Source organism: Octopus bimaculoides, chromosome 2 (assembly GCF_046866305.1).
Source record: "Octopus bimaculoides isolate indiv1 chromosome 2, ASM4686630v1, whole genome shotgun sequence".
Taxonomy (NCBI): Eukaryota; Metazoa; Mollusca; class Cephalopoda; order Octopoda; family Octopodidae; genus Octopus; species Octopus bimaculoides.
Genome location: NC_142929.1, coordinates 39,579,796 through 39,596,207, shown reverse-complemented (window position 1 = coordinate 39,596,207; position 16,412 = coordinate 39,579,796).

Sequence of the window (16,412 nt, the reverse complement as noted above, 5' to 3'; positions counted from 1 at the left end):
TATGACAACTGACAGGATCAACCAGGTATCATCGATAATCGACAGCAGTCGCTACTGCGGTAGCAGGCGGCGTCTGCGATGGAAGAGCGGTGTGGAGTGCTTCTTCCCCGACACCAACGCGACCGACGCGACGCCGCCTTGCACGAAGAGCGAGCAGATCGGACGTCAGCCGGCAAGCGCGTCAGGCTCATCCGGTCGACGGCCGGTCGTATGTGTTCGCCGCCGCCACCGCGGCGGAAACGAGAGGGTTTGTTGAGCAAAACTGTTTTCGATCCGACGTCCGCGCATCGAGTCACTGCTGGATGCGGGCCGGTACAGGTCAAGCAAGTGGGCTGGTTTCGGCAGCGACGCGCACGTCTGCCAGGAGAGGCGACAGCTATCTCGCCCCGCGCCGCGCGTGCTAGCATCGAAGCTGTTGTGACAGATTGCGGCCAGACTGCAGTCAACGAACGTGTGATCGACGGCGGCATGCGAGACAACGTGCAATAGCGTGAGAGAGGCGAGCTGGAGCACGTCGTCTGAAAGGTTAAAATGCAAAGTCGACCTCGGCGGCATTTGAACTTAAAACGGCAACGCAGTAGAAATGTCACTAAGCATTTTATCTACTGTGGTAATGATTTTGTTATGTTGTCTGAAAATTAAGCATTAATTTTTTAATTTTCTGTGCGACAACAGTGACAAAACCGTTTCCTAAACAATCTACTAATAACAATATAAAAACTTCCTGATGTATCTACTAACAACAATATAGGAAAAAAAGTAGCAGGCGAAAGTATCAATATATGGTTTTCAGAATGACTTTGTAGATTGTTGTGGCTTGACCTGAATGCAACTTTGAACAGCAGACCAATACTCAAAGGAGTTCAAGCCATTCTTCTCTTGTCTTTTTTTCAGCCTACATTGCCTAATGTATTCTCTTTTTAATCGAAGGGTTTGATTAGAGGAGGATTTAGCTACTATTTCTCCTCGACCGAGCTACTACAAAGAGACTCGCTATGTACTTAGATATAAATGCCAAACATGGAAACATGGGAGTGGACAGATTTATGGAAAAAATATAGCAGTGATTACATTTCAGCATCAACAAATGAGACGCCAGTTTGATTCCTATTTGGTTTTCATTGTTTATGAATCTCGACGTTTGCAATACAAAACACTCTGCATTAAACTGAAGTACAGAACGTACTGCTAGGAACAGTCAGGTTTAATTAAAGGGAGGAGCACAGATACAAGCATACATAATTATAATCAAAATTTTCAAAATTTTATTTAACGCTGACCTGGTTGTAGATTCTGTCAAAGAAAAGACAATCGATATATTCTTACTTATATAACTTACAATTTGTATATTGATAATAGCTTCGCACGGGACTTCATTAATACACTGAACTGGCGAGATTGAATATGAAAGGTAGGAGGAGTGAGTGGGAAACGTGATCGCATTCGTATAAATGAAATGTGTTGCTTTGTGTCTTACAATATGTGTAAATGAATGATTCTCATTATAAATACAAGTTTGAATAAATGTACGTGTTGCCGTCGTTTTGATATCTGAGTGTATTTTAACGAGATCGTATACAGAGTATGCGAGACAACCGAGAATAAAATAGCACACAAAGGAAATCAAAGATACCAAACAGCGAAAAAAGGTCATACTCCCAGTAAAACGTTACATACATTTATTTTGTAGAATCAGCTATGAAACTGACCATTAAACAAAACTACATACAACACCAAGCGGCGGCAAGACAGAATCGTCTGCTCTTCGTAACCCACACTACTCACGTCCACAGCAACAACCTCAATGAATTTTTAGAACCGTAGAACTAGAGATCGATTCCTTTCACCGACGACATAGGTTGCCGTATCCTCAACCTCTAAAACAACACCTGATATCCTTGTACACCACATATCAGTGAGTGAACTATGTCACCTCGATTGCTCGGCGATGATCATCTGATGGTGTTTTCGTTGATGATGTGCCAGACACGCTGGACTAAATTATTCCCCTTTCCTTGGGCCATCAATGACATAAAGCGCGAAGAACTATTGTATTTAACATAAGCAGCCGATCTCCAACATTGGGAACTAAAGCTACGAGTAGAGAGTGTTTTTCATTTCCTGTATCACATTGCAACATGCCTTCATGAAGTTCTCTTGACGTTAAAAATGAAATTATGTGTTTTGTGTGTGTTTGTGCGCGCGAATGTGCGTGTGTGCGTATATATATATATATATATATATATATATATATATATAAAAACAGATAATAAATGAGTATATGCATATATACGTACAGGTGTGTGCATACCTACGTCTACCTGTATATATAGGTGCATATCTGGGTACAGGACATTGCAAACAAAACGTAGACAATAAATAATAATAACCAGAGTGCAGAAAACACACAAGTCACATAGAGAACATTTTCCTTCATCAGCTACCCCCGTTTTAACACCGGCGTTTCGAAGAGTTGGGCAGGACGCATCGTTAAAACGGCTCTTCCCATGGACCACAAATTAAATTTGTATACACAAATTAAACCTGTGCCATGGATGAATGTAGTGGCGGACAAAAAACAGGACAGGAAAACAAACGGAAAAGAAAACAAGACAGGAAAACAAACGGAAAAGGCCATGCGGCCAGACGTCAAAAATTATGTGTATATGAACGCTGTGAGGCGCGAACTTGAAAGTGGGGACGAAGTAAGTTCGCGTGTTTGCTTTGCGATAGCCAAGGAAGAAAAGGATTATTGACCGGAAGCATGTGACCATGCAGAGGTAAGGGAGAGAGAGAGAGAGAGTGGTAGAGGGAGAAACAAAGGGAGGAAGTAGAAGAATAGGTGAGCAACGAGAGAAAGAGGGGAATATAGTAGTAACTGAAGGAAGTACGAGGGGGGAGAGAGAGATACGTAGTAGTAACAGAGGAAGATCGAGAGGGGGAAAACGTGATAGAGAAAGAGATAGAGTAGCGTCAGAAAATATAAAGTTGAAATTACTTATAACAATGGTGACGCTGGCGTTCGGTCATGTAAAAACAGATAATAAATGAGTATATGCATATATACGTACAGGTGTGTGCATACCTACGTCTACCTGTATATATAGGTGCATATCTGGGTACAGGATATTCCAAACAAAACGTAGACAAGAAATAATAATAACCAGAGTGCAGAAAACACACAAGCCACATAGAGAACATTTTCCTTCATCGGCTACCCCCGTGTCTGATATATATATATATATATATATATATATATATATATATATATATATATATATATATATATATATATATATATATATATATATATATATGCATATATAACACACACACACGCAGACACACACACATACATATACATGCACACACACACATACACACACACATAAACACACACACACACACACACACACATAAACACACACACACACACACACACACACACACACACACACACACACACACACACACACACACACACACACACACACACACACACACACACTTCTGAAATTCCCAAAATATTATATCAAAGGACCATAAGACACGTATTGGAATGTAATATGAGGAAACTGCTTTTTACTAAATAAATTTTAAAGTTGTATAAGTCTCCATTCTTCATCATCATAATCTTTATAATATATTCTGTATTCTCCATGATATCTGCTGAAGCGAACTCAGAACTTACCAATGGAAGAGAGTACGATTTAATTCTTTATTCTAAAAGGATTTTAGATATTTTTTATTATTCGATGTGGTAATTTAAGACTGTGGGCTCTCTACATACATACATACATACATAAATACAAAACATTCATACATACATGCATACATACATGCATACATACATGCATACATACATGCATACATACATGCATACATACATACATGCATACATACATACATATATATATATATATATATATATATATATATATATATATATATATATATATACACACATATACATATACATATGCGTATACATATGCGTATATATACGCACATACATATGCATATCCGTATATACACATACATATACGTATATGTGTATACACTTACATAGACACATATACGAACTTTTAAAAGTGCATGTGCATGTCTCTGTAGAAGTGTGTTTGGCGAATGTTCCTCTACGTGTGCATCAGTGTTTAGTATCGCGTGAGCGTAGCAAAAAATATTAGGATTACATTAAAGGAGAAATGCAAAAGTGTTTATATGAACAGTGCACAAATTAGTTTTTAATTTTGTATGGACTCTAAGGTGGAGGCGCAATGACCCAGTGGCTAGGGCAGCGGACTCGCGGTTTCGATTCCCAGACCGGGCGTTGTGTGGCTCCGGCAGGGGTTAGTGGCGACCTCTGTTGTACTCTTTCGCCCCGACTTTCTCTCACTCTTTCTTCCTGTTTCTTGAGTAACGCTGCGATGGATTGGCGTCCCGTCCAGCTGGAAGGAACACATACGCCATAGAAACCGGGAAACCGTTCCCATGAGCCTGGCTAGGCTTGAAAAAGGCGCAAAAAAATAATGGACTCTAAGGCGGTGCGCTGGCGGCACGCCGGGTGAAATGCTTAACGGTATTTCGTCTGTCTTTACGTTCTGAGTTCAAATTCCGCCGAGGTCAACTTTGCCTTTCATCCTTTTGGGGTCGATAAATTAAGTACCAGTTGGGTACTGGGGTCAATCTAATCGACCGGTCCCTCCCCCAAAATTTCGGGTCTTGTGCCTAGAGTAGAAAAGGATTATGTATGGACTCTAGCAATTTATTCTCCATGCCAAACGAGCTTCATGCGTTTACCGGATTGGTTACCCACAGCCCGTCGATGTACAGGTTGTATTGGTTTATATGATAACCTGTGGCAGATCTCTGGTTATCAGATGTCTGACCTGACACCGTCTATGACGTATAGGAAACATTGGAAGCGCTTTAGGACAGAAAATTGGAACAGTGTTCGACGGTATTAAATTTCATCTAATAGTGCTGGTTTTGTGATTTTTATGTTAGGAAGCCATCGGTTGCAGCAGCAACAGTAGCAGATATAACAACAACAACTAAAACTACAGTAAGCAGGTAAATATAACCTGAAGTAACATATCAAATTGTTACTTTATTTTCATCTCTGTTACTCTTATAAACATGTAAACATATATAAACAACTTCATTTGACCTAAATGATAAAATACTATTAACGCACTAGTACGCAAATACAAGCTGACATGCATACAAGAGATATGTGTCTGCGCTTCACATGATGCGTGTTAGCGTTTCTGATTGTGGCATATTTGTTACAGTACGAAAACACTGAGTTAAACAGAATGAAAATTCGATTCCTATTCACTGATTTTACAGACAATTTTCAAGTGAGAAATTTCAATTGTATCGACCAAATTTATTTAATGGAATGTATTTATCAAACCCGTTAGCAACCTTTCTCAGTACACCGAGAATTTGTAATGCTCATTCACTGTACAATGTTGTTAATATTTATATCAGTGACCCCTAAAACTATCTCCAGCGAGATTATAAATACTTTTGAAATATAAATCCATGCTTTTGGCCGTGGATGGACAAACAATAGCATCAATCACAAATATAAACCACTGAACTAGTTGTCCGGAAGTTTCACTACGACACCTTTCACCATTTTATTAAGTTATGAGAGGGAGACTTCACGTAATGTCTCAGTCTACTAGAAATGGCAGTCAAATCTCCCTCATATAATACATAGTGATAGTGTAGTCCCGGGTATTATGCACAAAAATATGATATAGTCGTGGATAGCAATACTTTTAATGATAGTCCTGGTCCATCAGAGTTGATCTGGAGTTAAATAACTAAAAGGAAAATTACGAAATTTAAAAGATATGAGCTATTTATGAGAATGAAGAGTGAGAATATAGCGTTTGGAAGACAGTCAACACAGAAGCGAAGATTTTTATGCAGTATCAAGCCCCAGCCTTTTACTCACACTGTATGAAAAACGTAAGCTGTTTGCCCAAAATATCTCTACATATCTCAGTAATGTCTGAGCAATTTTGAAATGTCACACAGTTAATGTTTTTTGTTGCATCCTACGTGAATAAAGTAAGCTAATCTACAATTGAATCTGCTTTCTTTAATATTAAATCCGAAATCAGTAAGTCTACTAACCAGACACTTCAAAGATATTTTAAAACTGTAGTACTTTAGCTTCTGTTTAGCATTTTCAATACATGCCACGGGTCAAAGTACTTAGGGTAGAGAGCATTCTGTCTAATGTTAAAACACTTGTGTTGCTTCAAAATTTCTGTCTTCATAGATAAGAGATGTTGTTTTCTTTGAATTTAGATAACAACAATGTTGATGACATTCGATTTGTTATTTGATCCCATTACAACGATATACAAAGCCTCAAAATATCCTACCAACCTGAACAGATGTTTGGGAAACTTATACTAAGCAATCATCTGATATATAACCCATTCAATTAAGATTTCACTAATTAAAGAAATTTTTGACGTTGATAATTATTGCAGTCAAAGAAAAATTACAGTATTTCATTGTACGAAAGAGCAAACGAAAAGAGAGAAAAAAAGAGAGAATGAGATAGTGAAGAGAGATAGCGAGAGAGAGATTGACTTATTTTTTTTACGTCTGTACATGAAAGCAAAGTAGTGTGTCTTTTTAAGCATGTGATTTTTAAGGAGATAATGCAGAACTTTTTATCAATGTGTGTTTGATGTATAAATATAGCATCTAACGAGCTAATGATTGGGCCTCTACGTAGTCCCTCGATGTACTAAAAGTAGCAACTGACCTCCCACAAAATCATACCCTTTTGTCTTTGAAAAAAAAAAAAAATCAGACCATGTAATATATCTGATATTCAGACAGGATCGTCACGGTGAGAACGCTTATGACCATATAACTGCTTGGTTAGGTCTGACCAGGGACGAAATAACATAAAACTGTACCATTCATAACAATATTTTCATTCGATAACGGTTTCGTAAATATTTGGTAGAATGCACTTCGCAAAACTATTTTTGTGAATGACCCCAATAAAAGTAATAGAAATTGGGTAGTTTCGGTTTATATAAAAAGATTGCAATGTGAACAGAGAAGTTTTTAACACCAAACTAGTGCAAACGTTGTAGTATGTCTGACAAAGCAAATATTTTTCAATATACGCTCTATGAATCCCATGACATAGAAATTTACATTATATTCAACTTAATATTGTAAACTTGGTTATGTATTTACTGATTTTTAGAAGTATACACACGCATACACACACACACACATATATATATATATATATATATATATATATATATATATATATATAAACTAGCTATATATATATACATTTATATATGCATACATATGTACACACACACACATACACACACACACACATATATATATGTATATATATATATATATATATATATATATATATATATATATATATATATATATATATATATATGTATATATATATATATATATATACGTGTATGCCTGCATGTACATACATACGTGCACACACGCGCACGCACACACATACACACACATACACACACTTATATATATGCATGCATATGTAAGCGAATATGTGCTTGTGTGCAAATGTTTTTTCGTGTGTGTGTGTGTGTGTGTGTGTGTGTGTGTGTGTGTGTGGCAGAGCCGTTAGGCCGTTTGGTAGAAAGACTCACATTATTTCTTCTCGTTCTCTGCGTCTTGACTTCGAGATTTGAGAGTTCAATTTTACTTTTCATTCTTTATGTTCCGATTCTGCGTTTTGGCAGTAATAACTACAACTACACTGATGCCAACTTGCATTGGCCCTAACACAGTAATAGAGACAGTAGTAGTCTCTCCATCGGACAACATCGGCAGCTTAAAGAAGGAAGAATAGCATGCCAGACTACCAAAAAAATATATATATATAGATTGCTCAGGCCTGCGTATGCATGTACATATATGTGATCAACCCTAATAAATGAAGTCCCTACAATGTTTTAAATTCCACCTACCTTCATAATTATCTGAAATGTTTCTTACGCTTTAAGAATTTATTTTCCAATTATCTTAATTCCCTAATAACATATTCTAACACACTACAAACAGCTTTTTTTGTTTTGCTATACTGGACATTATAAAGGGACAAAGCATTCTGAATATCTTAAGTTTGATGTAGTTATACAGGGTGTCCACAAAGTCTGGGTACATGGAGTAAATAAAGTCATAACATAAACAATTAGATATAAGAAATAATAATTTCTTAAAGTATGTGTTAATCCCCATGTACCCAGACTTTGTGGACACCCTGTATATCTCTGAATCAAATGACCTGTTTGTTGAGACACCATCGAAAATTTTGTGTATTGTTTCTGGAATAAATGAATCCGCCGGGGTTTATCTTAAAACTTTTGACGAGAGGTTTATAAGTGTTAAAGTTCAAAAGTTTCCTAGGATCGATCGTTCTTCGTGTGCTTCTAAAATATTTGCCGAACCACTTGGTTTCTAATTTCATTATTTCTCTATTTCTTCTCTTCTTCCGCCACCTTCTTCACACAGCCCTAGCTTCGTACTTATCGGTAGTCACCTCTTTTTCTTGTTTCTCCTTTCCCCCCACCCTCCTTCCTGTTCATCATTATACATAACAAACAGCTACAAGAAACAATGAAAATAGTAATATAAAGACTCGACATAGCTTAAACACCGATTTCATTATAATAAATAATTGAACAATGTATTGTTTTGTACATTCCAAAACGTTCGCTGATTATTCTTACTGATAAGAAAAGAGACTGAAAATGGACATAGTCTTAGCCTGTTGCATTCCACATCAGATAAATATGAAAGAAAACATCTGTTTGTCCGATTCAATATGTTCTTATCAACTAAATATTTCTCATTCCTAAGTGAGAATAGATACAGTGAGTGTGATAATGTCAATCTATCAGCCTATGTAAGGAGAAACATCCGAACAATGGTTGCTCGTCTATCAAAAGTTAACATTTTCTCAACGGACGAATGGAATTCACGTTATTTATATTTCTTGAACACAGTTGCCTTCACAGAATATGACTTGACGTAAAGACGTAAATCAAGTTTCAATGACCAGTCTTGCTTTTCATACGACCTCTTCCAAAATAACATCCATTGAGGGTAAATTCTATTTTAATATTTCGGTATTTTGGACTCACAAAGCAGAGTTTGTCTTCCTGACACACGCTTTGGTTGCTAGTGAGCTTTAGTAAGTTTCGAATTGGTCTCTCTCCCCGTCGATGATCTATACTCATTTCTGCCCAGCTGATTCTAATACATCTTTTCCCTCAAGTCGTCTCCAGTCTAATAACCTAAGATTTGGTCATTAAAAAGAAGTGTTTCATAAACACACAGACATTATACACCCGCACACACACATATACACACAGCCATACCCTCACACATATATACAAATGTAATTTATAATGGAGTTGTTCGATTAGGATTGACTTGAGGTGAAACGATATCAACCATAAGATGTACTTTAATTCCCAAACAAATCAGATTTTAATTTTAAAAATTGTTATAGCAATACACCTAAATCATCTCCAGACGTTGAAAGATTGCATCTACGCGCTAAACTAGAAATGTGTTAAAGGACCTGAATACTCAGAAAAAGGGCAAGTGCAAATGCTGGTAAAACTATAAATACGGATACTAAATTGAAAAGAGAAAAAAATGCAGTACATTCACTTAGTACATTCTACAGAGGAAGCAAAATCAACTTACAATCATTATTCCAATGCATGTGGGTTCTGAAGAAGAAGTATGTTGTCAATAAGCTGATCAATATCTGGATTGTCATTGCCTAGGTCAAAAGATCAAAGAGATTACTTTCTGCCTGGTGGAAAAGTATAAATATTCATGCAACATTTCGGTATATTCAGTTTACCAGAAAAAAAAAGTAACGTCGAAATTCAAACGAAGAACTATAAATACTTCATGACGAATCTCTTTCAATTTCTTACCGGTTAATTCCTTGCCCTGCAGAGATGAAAAGTACGTTAGCAATGAAAGTAATATAAAAGAAAGCGATTCAAATGCTTCCAATGTTGCTGCCACCATCAAGAGTTGGTTGCACTGACGGTCGCCTCTCCCTTCTTCTGCCATTGACAACTGAAGAGACTAAAGGCCTCAGCTTCATTAACAACATATCTAGAGTTTCCCTTCGGAATTTAAGATTTACCGGTCACTTTAAGAAAAGTGTGTGGTACATCTGTGTGGGTGTCATCAAAGAAGCTTAAAGAATACACGAAATTAAAGTGATGAGTAACAAATAACCAAAAATAATAGAAATAAAATAAATAAAACCTTTCTTCTAATAATAAAGATGAAACCAATTCATCTAATTCCCTTTAATACCCCTTTTTCTGATTCTGAAGTAAGCTAATCTTCGAACATGTTCTTATTAGGAACTGTTTAAAAGAAAAAGCGATGTATGTCTTAAAATTGGTTACACGCTGATAGACATGTCCTCCTACATAAGTAAAATGTTCAAAAATAGGAAAACAATCGGAATTTTCACGAGACTATTCCACGTTGGGAATCTCCAGGTAGCGAAAGGGTATTTCGCTAGAAGTAAGATATATGGACAAACGCATATTTACTCATGTTCGACGCCAGCCGTAGTTTCACTTCTCTCACAAACAATATAATGTGTCTTACCGTGAAAAATACAAACGAAACTGTTTTATTTCCATAATATCGCTTGAGATTTAGAAAAGGTAGAGTCGCAAAAGTTAAATCCATTGCAGTACTTAGGTAATTTAAGTGTTCTGCATTTAATACTTATTGATGTCCACTTTGTCCTTCATTCTTTTGTTATCGATAACATGAGTACCAGTATTATACTCTGGCAGATTCAATGAGACTTTAATGCATCAAAAGTTCAAGGAGACTTTCGATTCCAATCATATTTTTCCTGGTTATTTGTCCCTCATATTTCATATAATCATATAATAGTGTACAAAATAATGGAAACACCTAGTATCATAGCATCATAATTTTTAAATATCTATAAAACCATCAAAAGCTTGCTTATTTTTATGATTTTTTTAATTTATTATCAGTGTTGCTTAATATGTTTTGCTAAAGTTGCTGTTTTTTTTCAGATATCATCAGAAAAAGGTAATTAAAATTCATTAAAATGACAGATCATCGGACTTTCAAAGAGGTCAAGTTATTAGTGCTCGTATGGCAGGCGCTAGCGTAACGAAAACAGCCGAAATGTTTGGTATATCAAGAAGTACTGTCTCGAAAGTAATGACAGCCTTTGGGAAAGAGGGAAAAACCTCCTCGTTGAAAGAAAACTCTGGAAAAAACCAAAACTTTTAGATAGGGGCCGTCGAACTCTTACCCGAATTGTTAGAAAGGATCACAAAAGTACAGTTCCCAAAATTACTGAAGAGCTTAATGACCACCTCGAGAACCCAGTTTCCATAAAACTGTTCGCCGAGAGCGGCACAAAGCCGGATTTTACGGGAGGGCTGCAATCAGAAAACCACTGCTTTCAAAAACAAACGTTGCAAGGCGTTTAGAGTGGAGTAAAAACCTACAGAATTGGTCCCTAGAACAGTGGAAGAATGTTATTTTCTTGCACATGTCATCTTTTACCTTATTTTCGACTACCGGCCGAGTATACGTGAGGAGACAGCCAATATGGAAATTCTCATGACCAGACTATAAACAACGTTATAGTTGATTTGAAAGAAGATAAAGTTGAGATATGGTGTTTCTATAACGTAATTTATTTATGATAGATTTATGATTTCATACTCTATTTCATTATACTGTCACAATATCATATTTACATGCACAGAATCATGCACCCCACCCCACCACCATAAAACCTTTCAAACCATTTTCAATTAACCTATGAATACACATACTAAATTTGCTTATTCAACAAAATATTTTTTTTTAAATTGGTGTGCGTCTTATGCCAGAGTGCGTCTTATACACCGGTAAATACGGTATGTAGTTGTGGGGCAAATATTTCAAGAGATTGCTGAGAATATTAAATAAAAGGACGGTATCGTCACAAATATTTAATATAATGGGTTGAGAAACTTCGTTTAAATGTGGTTATCGATAAGGAAGCTTAGTAAACCAAAAAAATTTAAAACTTCCGTGGTTTAAAGCCCAGTTACCGCATTTTTAGCATTTCCAGATAGAGCAGATTTTTAAGCTAAATTTTAGAGTCGTCTATAACATGGAAGCTACTTCTGAGAGTTACGATTCAAGCTATTATACATGTAAGAGAGTAAGGATAGTATATAGCAGTCCACTGTATATTACTATTCGTGCTAGAGTCTTGTTAATGCTACTACGGTTGACTTGACACTAACCGGTCGTTGTGTCAGTCTTACTATGTATTTTTATCTTATGTGTAGACTGGAGCAACGTAAAGGTGCCTAACACTAGGATACAGTGCACCGCTCGGACCTGGAATCAAACCCACAACCTTGCGATCGAAAACCCGGTAGCCGTACCATTAGGCCGTGCACTTTCTACTGTACCTGTAGCAAAACTCAAAATGATCTCTTAAATTAATAACGGAAAAACATTAATGAATTAGGGTTTGATTAATTATCTAGTATACACACCAAAGCACACATGTTAATAAGTAAATACAGCCTTTTACTTCTGATGAATATTAAACTTGCAGCTTTATTCGTACCCGACAGACATAACTGAACAACTTCGTCGAAGTAGCACACATTACAGTTCGGTATATTTGTGTTGAATTTATATCTCCATTTAGACAATTCAGTGCAGTTTACGATTAGAAGTATAAAAACGAAAATGGCAAATGAGGTGAATAAAAATGATATTCGTAAGTTTTATATATACATATACACTGCAATAGTAATTGAAAATGGTTTAATATTAAAATTACATGGTAAATCTTAAATATTTCAAAGGCTTGCTTACACAAGTTTGCCCCCTCCCACGACTTTGTTTTCTCATAGCTTCCAGAAAAATTGGTATTTTTAATGAAAATTTCTCCATATATACTTCAGATAGAGTAGATTAGTATTATATCGGAACTTGTTAGGAAAAAAATTTTCCGACGGTGGAGAGAGAAACTTCGGAAAATTCAAATGAGTCAACTTCGTATCCTTATAACTTTCAGAAAAATGGGTACTTTTTCAGAACATTTTCTACAAAAACTTTTGCGATGATGTTGATTCCCATTTTATTGGAATTTGCCATGAAAACATTGTTGGGCTCGCACACATACATACTAATACACTTCACATATATATCTGTAAAATGTAACTTGAAAATTTTGAAAAAATTACGATGTGTGTCAGTAATGTATATGTGCGTGTTCACCATTTTTTTTTTTTACACAGTGAACTCCGATGTAATCGTAATCTACACACGCTGAAGAGTATTTGTAGCAAATTTCATTAAAAATATTCCCTTTTTCTGAAAGTTATAAGGAAACAAGGCCGCCCCGTGAGATTTTCCAAAACTCTTCTTCCTATCTCTCGGTAAAACATTTTCACAAGAAATTTAGATATAATCAGAATCTGCTCTATTCGAAGCGTATCTGTAGGAAATTTCCTTAAAAAGTATCTATTTTTCTGAAAGTTATGAAGAAAGAGTTTTGGGATGAAGAAAGAGTTTTGGGATGAAGAAAGAGTCATGGGATGGGCACGCTAGCGTAGGGATACCATTCAAAACATAAAATTTCACTAAAAAACTGCAAAATCGCTTCTCATCGTCTTGAGAACCTAAGAATCCTTCAGAATCATCAGGGAAAATTATATAACCGCACGCTTCTTCTTCGTCATAGCTATCTGTAATTATAGTTTACCCATCATGCACTGCTTCTTTAACATCATTATCGTAGGTACTCATCTTCTCTGCCATCAAAATGTATCCAAATGCCACATTTCTTGTATGGATTAATGATATCGATTTCAAATTTTGACGGAAGGCCAGCAATTTCAAGGGAAGGGTTAAGTCGATTACATTGACCCCAGTGTTCAACTGATACTTATTTTATCGACCCCGAAAGCATGAAATGCGAAGTCAACCTCAGCTGAATTTTGACTCGGTACATGAAGACTCTAGCAACTCTACCAGCTCGCTACCTTGTATGAATTAATAATTTTAGCTTTAACCTTCTGTGAATTAACGATCTGATCACAAATCAGAGACAAGGCCTCTTCTCGCGTGCACATTTTTTCTCCGTCCCGCATCCGGTTACTCCATTATCTTCTCCTTAAGTAGCTTTTCGAGAACAACATTTGTTTGCAAGTTCATTTGTTATTTGACCAGAAATTAAAGCTCTTCCTCATTGCTATGTCAGCATCACCCTTTACTAAATGTAACAGAAAGTGAATGACAACCAAATTCCTTTCTTCTGTGTAGACCAGGTTATATGTACGACATTCTGTCCATTTCTTACATCCACTTTCATCTGCAGCATTGTTGATGAGAATGATACGTATATCAAAATGCATGATACACGCATAAAAAATTCATTTCGTCATCAAAAGACATTTATACACAGAACAATCTTTCGATCAGTGAATATTGGTACAATACATGTAAACGATATGCATGACATCATTTCGGATTTTTAAATACAAATAAACTGGTTGACTTTTATACGAGTTTATCATTTTGTTGGAGTTATCTCCCTTATAAGTCTTTAGATTTTGAACGCTACAATACGGAGAGGTTTTCTACTGATTCCTTTGGTAATCTAAGTTAACCGAACATTCTCAGTTCATGATTATATGTGAGGCCTCACTACACTGGTACATTCATTAAAATTTTGTAATAATTGCTTCTAAACTAGGAACAAGGCTAGCCATTTTTTAGGGGCTGGGAGTTAGTCGATAACAGACTTCAGTAATTGGTTGGTACTTTATTTTAGTCTCTCTGGGAGGGATGGAAGGAACTGGTTGACTTCAGCGGGATTTGAAATAAGAACGTAAGAACCGAAAATAATGCTGCAAGGCATTTTCCAATGGGCAAATGATTCTGGAACAGCAATAAGACACGTTTCACCCGATCCGAATCACGCTTTAAACATTGAACTAAATCTCAAGATTGCCTTATATAATCAACCATGTCATACAATTTTTAAAAAAGAACGTAATATGAAATATTCCGCCTGTTCTATGATGTGTGTGTGTGTGTGTGTGTGTGTGTGTGTGTGATAGAATGTTTAAGGTACAGCGAAATGAAGCTCGCTACTTACATTGTTTTACGTGGAGGCGCAATGGCCCAGTGGTTAGGGCAGTGGACTCGCGGTCATAGGATCGCGGTTTCGATTCCCAGACTGGCGTTGTGAGTGTTTATTGAGCGAAAATTCCTAAAGCTCCACGAGGCTCCGGCAGGGGATGGTGGTGAACCCTGCTGTACTCTTCCACCACAACTTTCTCTCATTCTAACTTCCTGTTTCTGTTGTGCCTGTAATTCAAAGGGTCAGCCTTGTCACACTGTGTCACGCTGAATATCCCCGAGAACTACGTTAAGGGTACACGTGTCTGTGGAGTGCTCAGCCACTTGCACGTTAATTTCACGAGCAGGCTGTTCCGTTGATCGGATCAACTGGAACCCTCGACGTCGTAAGCGTCGAAGTGCCAACACACACAACACATTGTTTCACGTAATTAAGGCATATTTTACATTTGCATGAATAAAATATAGTAGTACTCAGACTTTTATAGCTCATGCAAAAAGAAACTGCCCACTCTTCTGTTTTTGATTCTTTTTTTTTCCCCCGTGGTTCAGCAACTGTAGTTACGGAGACTGCTTAAACAGAAAGGGTAATAATCTATGAATAATGATTTCTGATTCAGGTTCAGCGCCAGCGTTTACAAAGGGGAGAGAGTTAGTTGATTACATCAAGCCGCAGTGCTTTACTGTGCTTTGTTTTACCTAACCCCATAGGAATGAAAGGTGAAGCTGACCTTTCCAGAACCTAGCTCAGAATGGGTAAAAAAAAAGAACAAAAGTATAGCAATTTCGCCGACGATCTAATGGTTCTACCAGCTCACCGATTTAGAAATAGCGTTATTAGTAATTCTTTGTAATTTTCGCACAGGACAAGCAAATTTTAGGGGATGGGAAGTCGATTATAGATGGCCGGTGGCGGCGGCGGTGGCGGTGGCGGTGGCTGTGGTGGTGGCGGTGGCGGTGGCGGTGGCGGTGGCGGTGGCGGCGGCGGTGGCGGCGGCGGTGGCGGTGATGGTAGTGGTGGCGGCTTTTGCGGCTGCTGCTGCTGCTGATGGATCTTTGTCGTTCCCTGATGATTCTCTTGTTCGCTTAACTGAATTAACCTGTAAGTGGTTGAGAAATCCACAGACACGTGTGCACATAGCACATAGCCTCAGGCAGAGGCACCG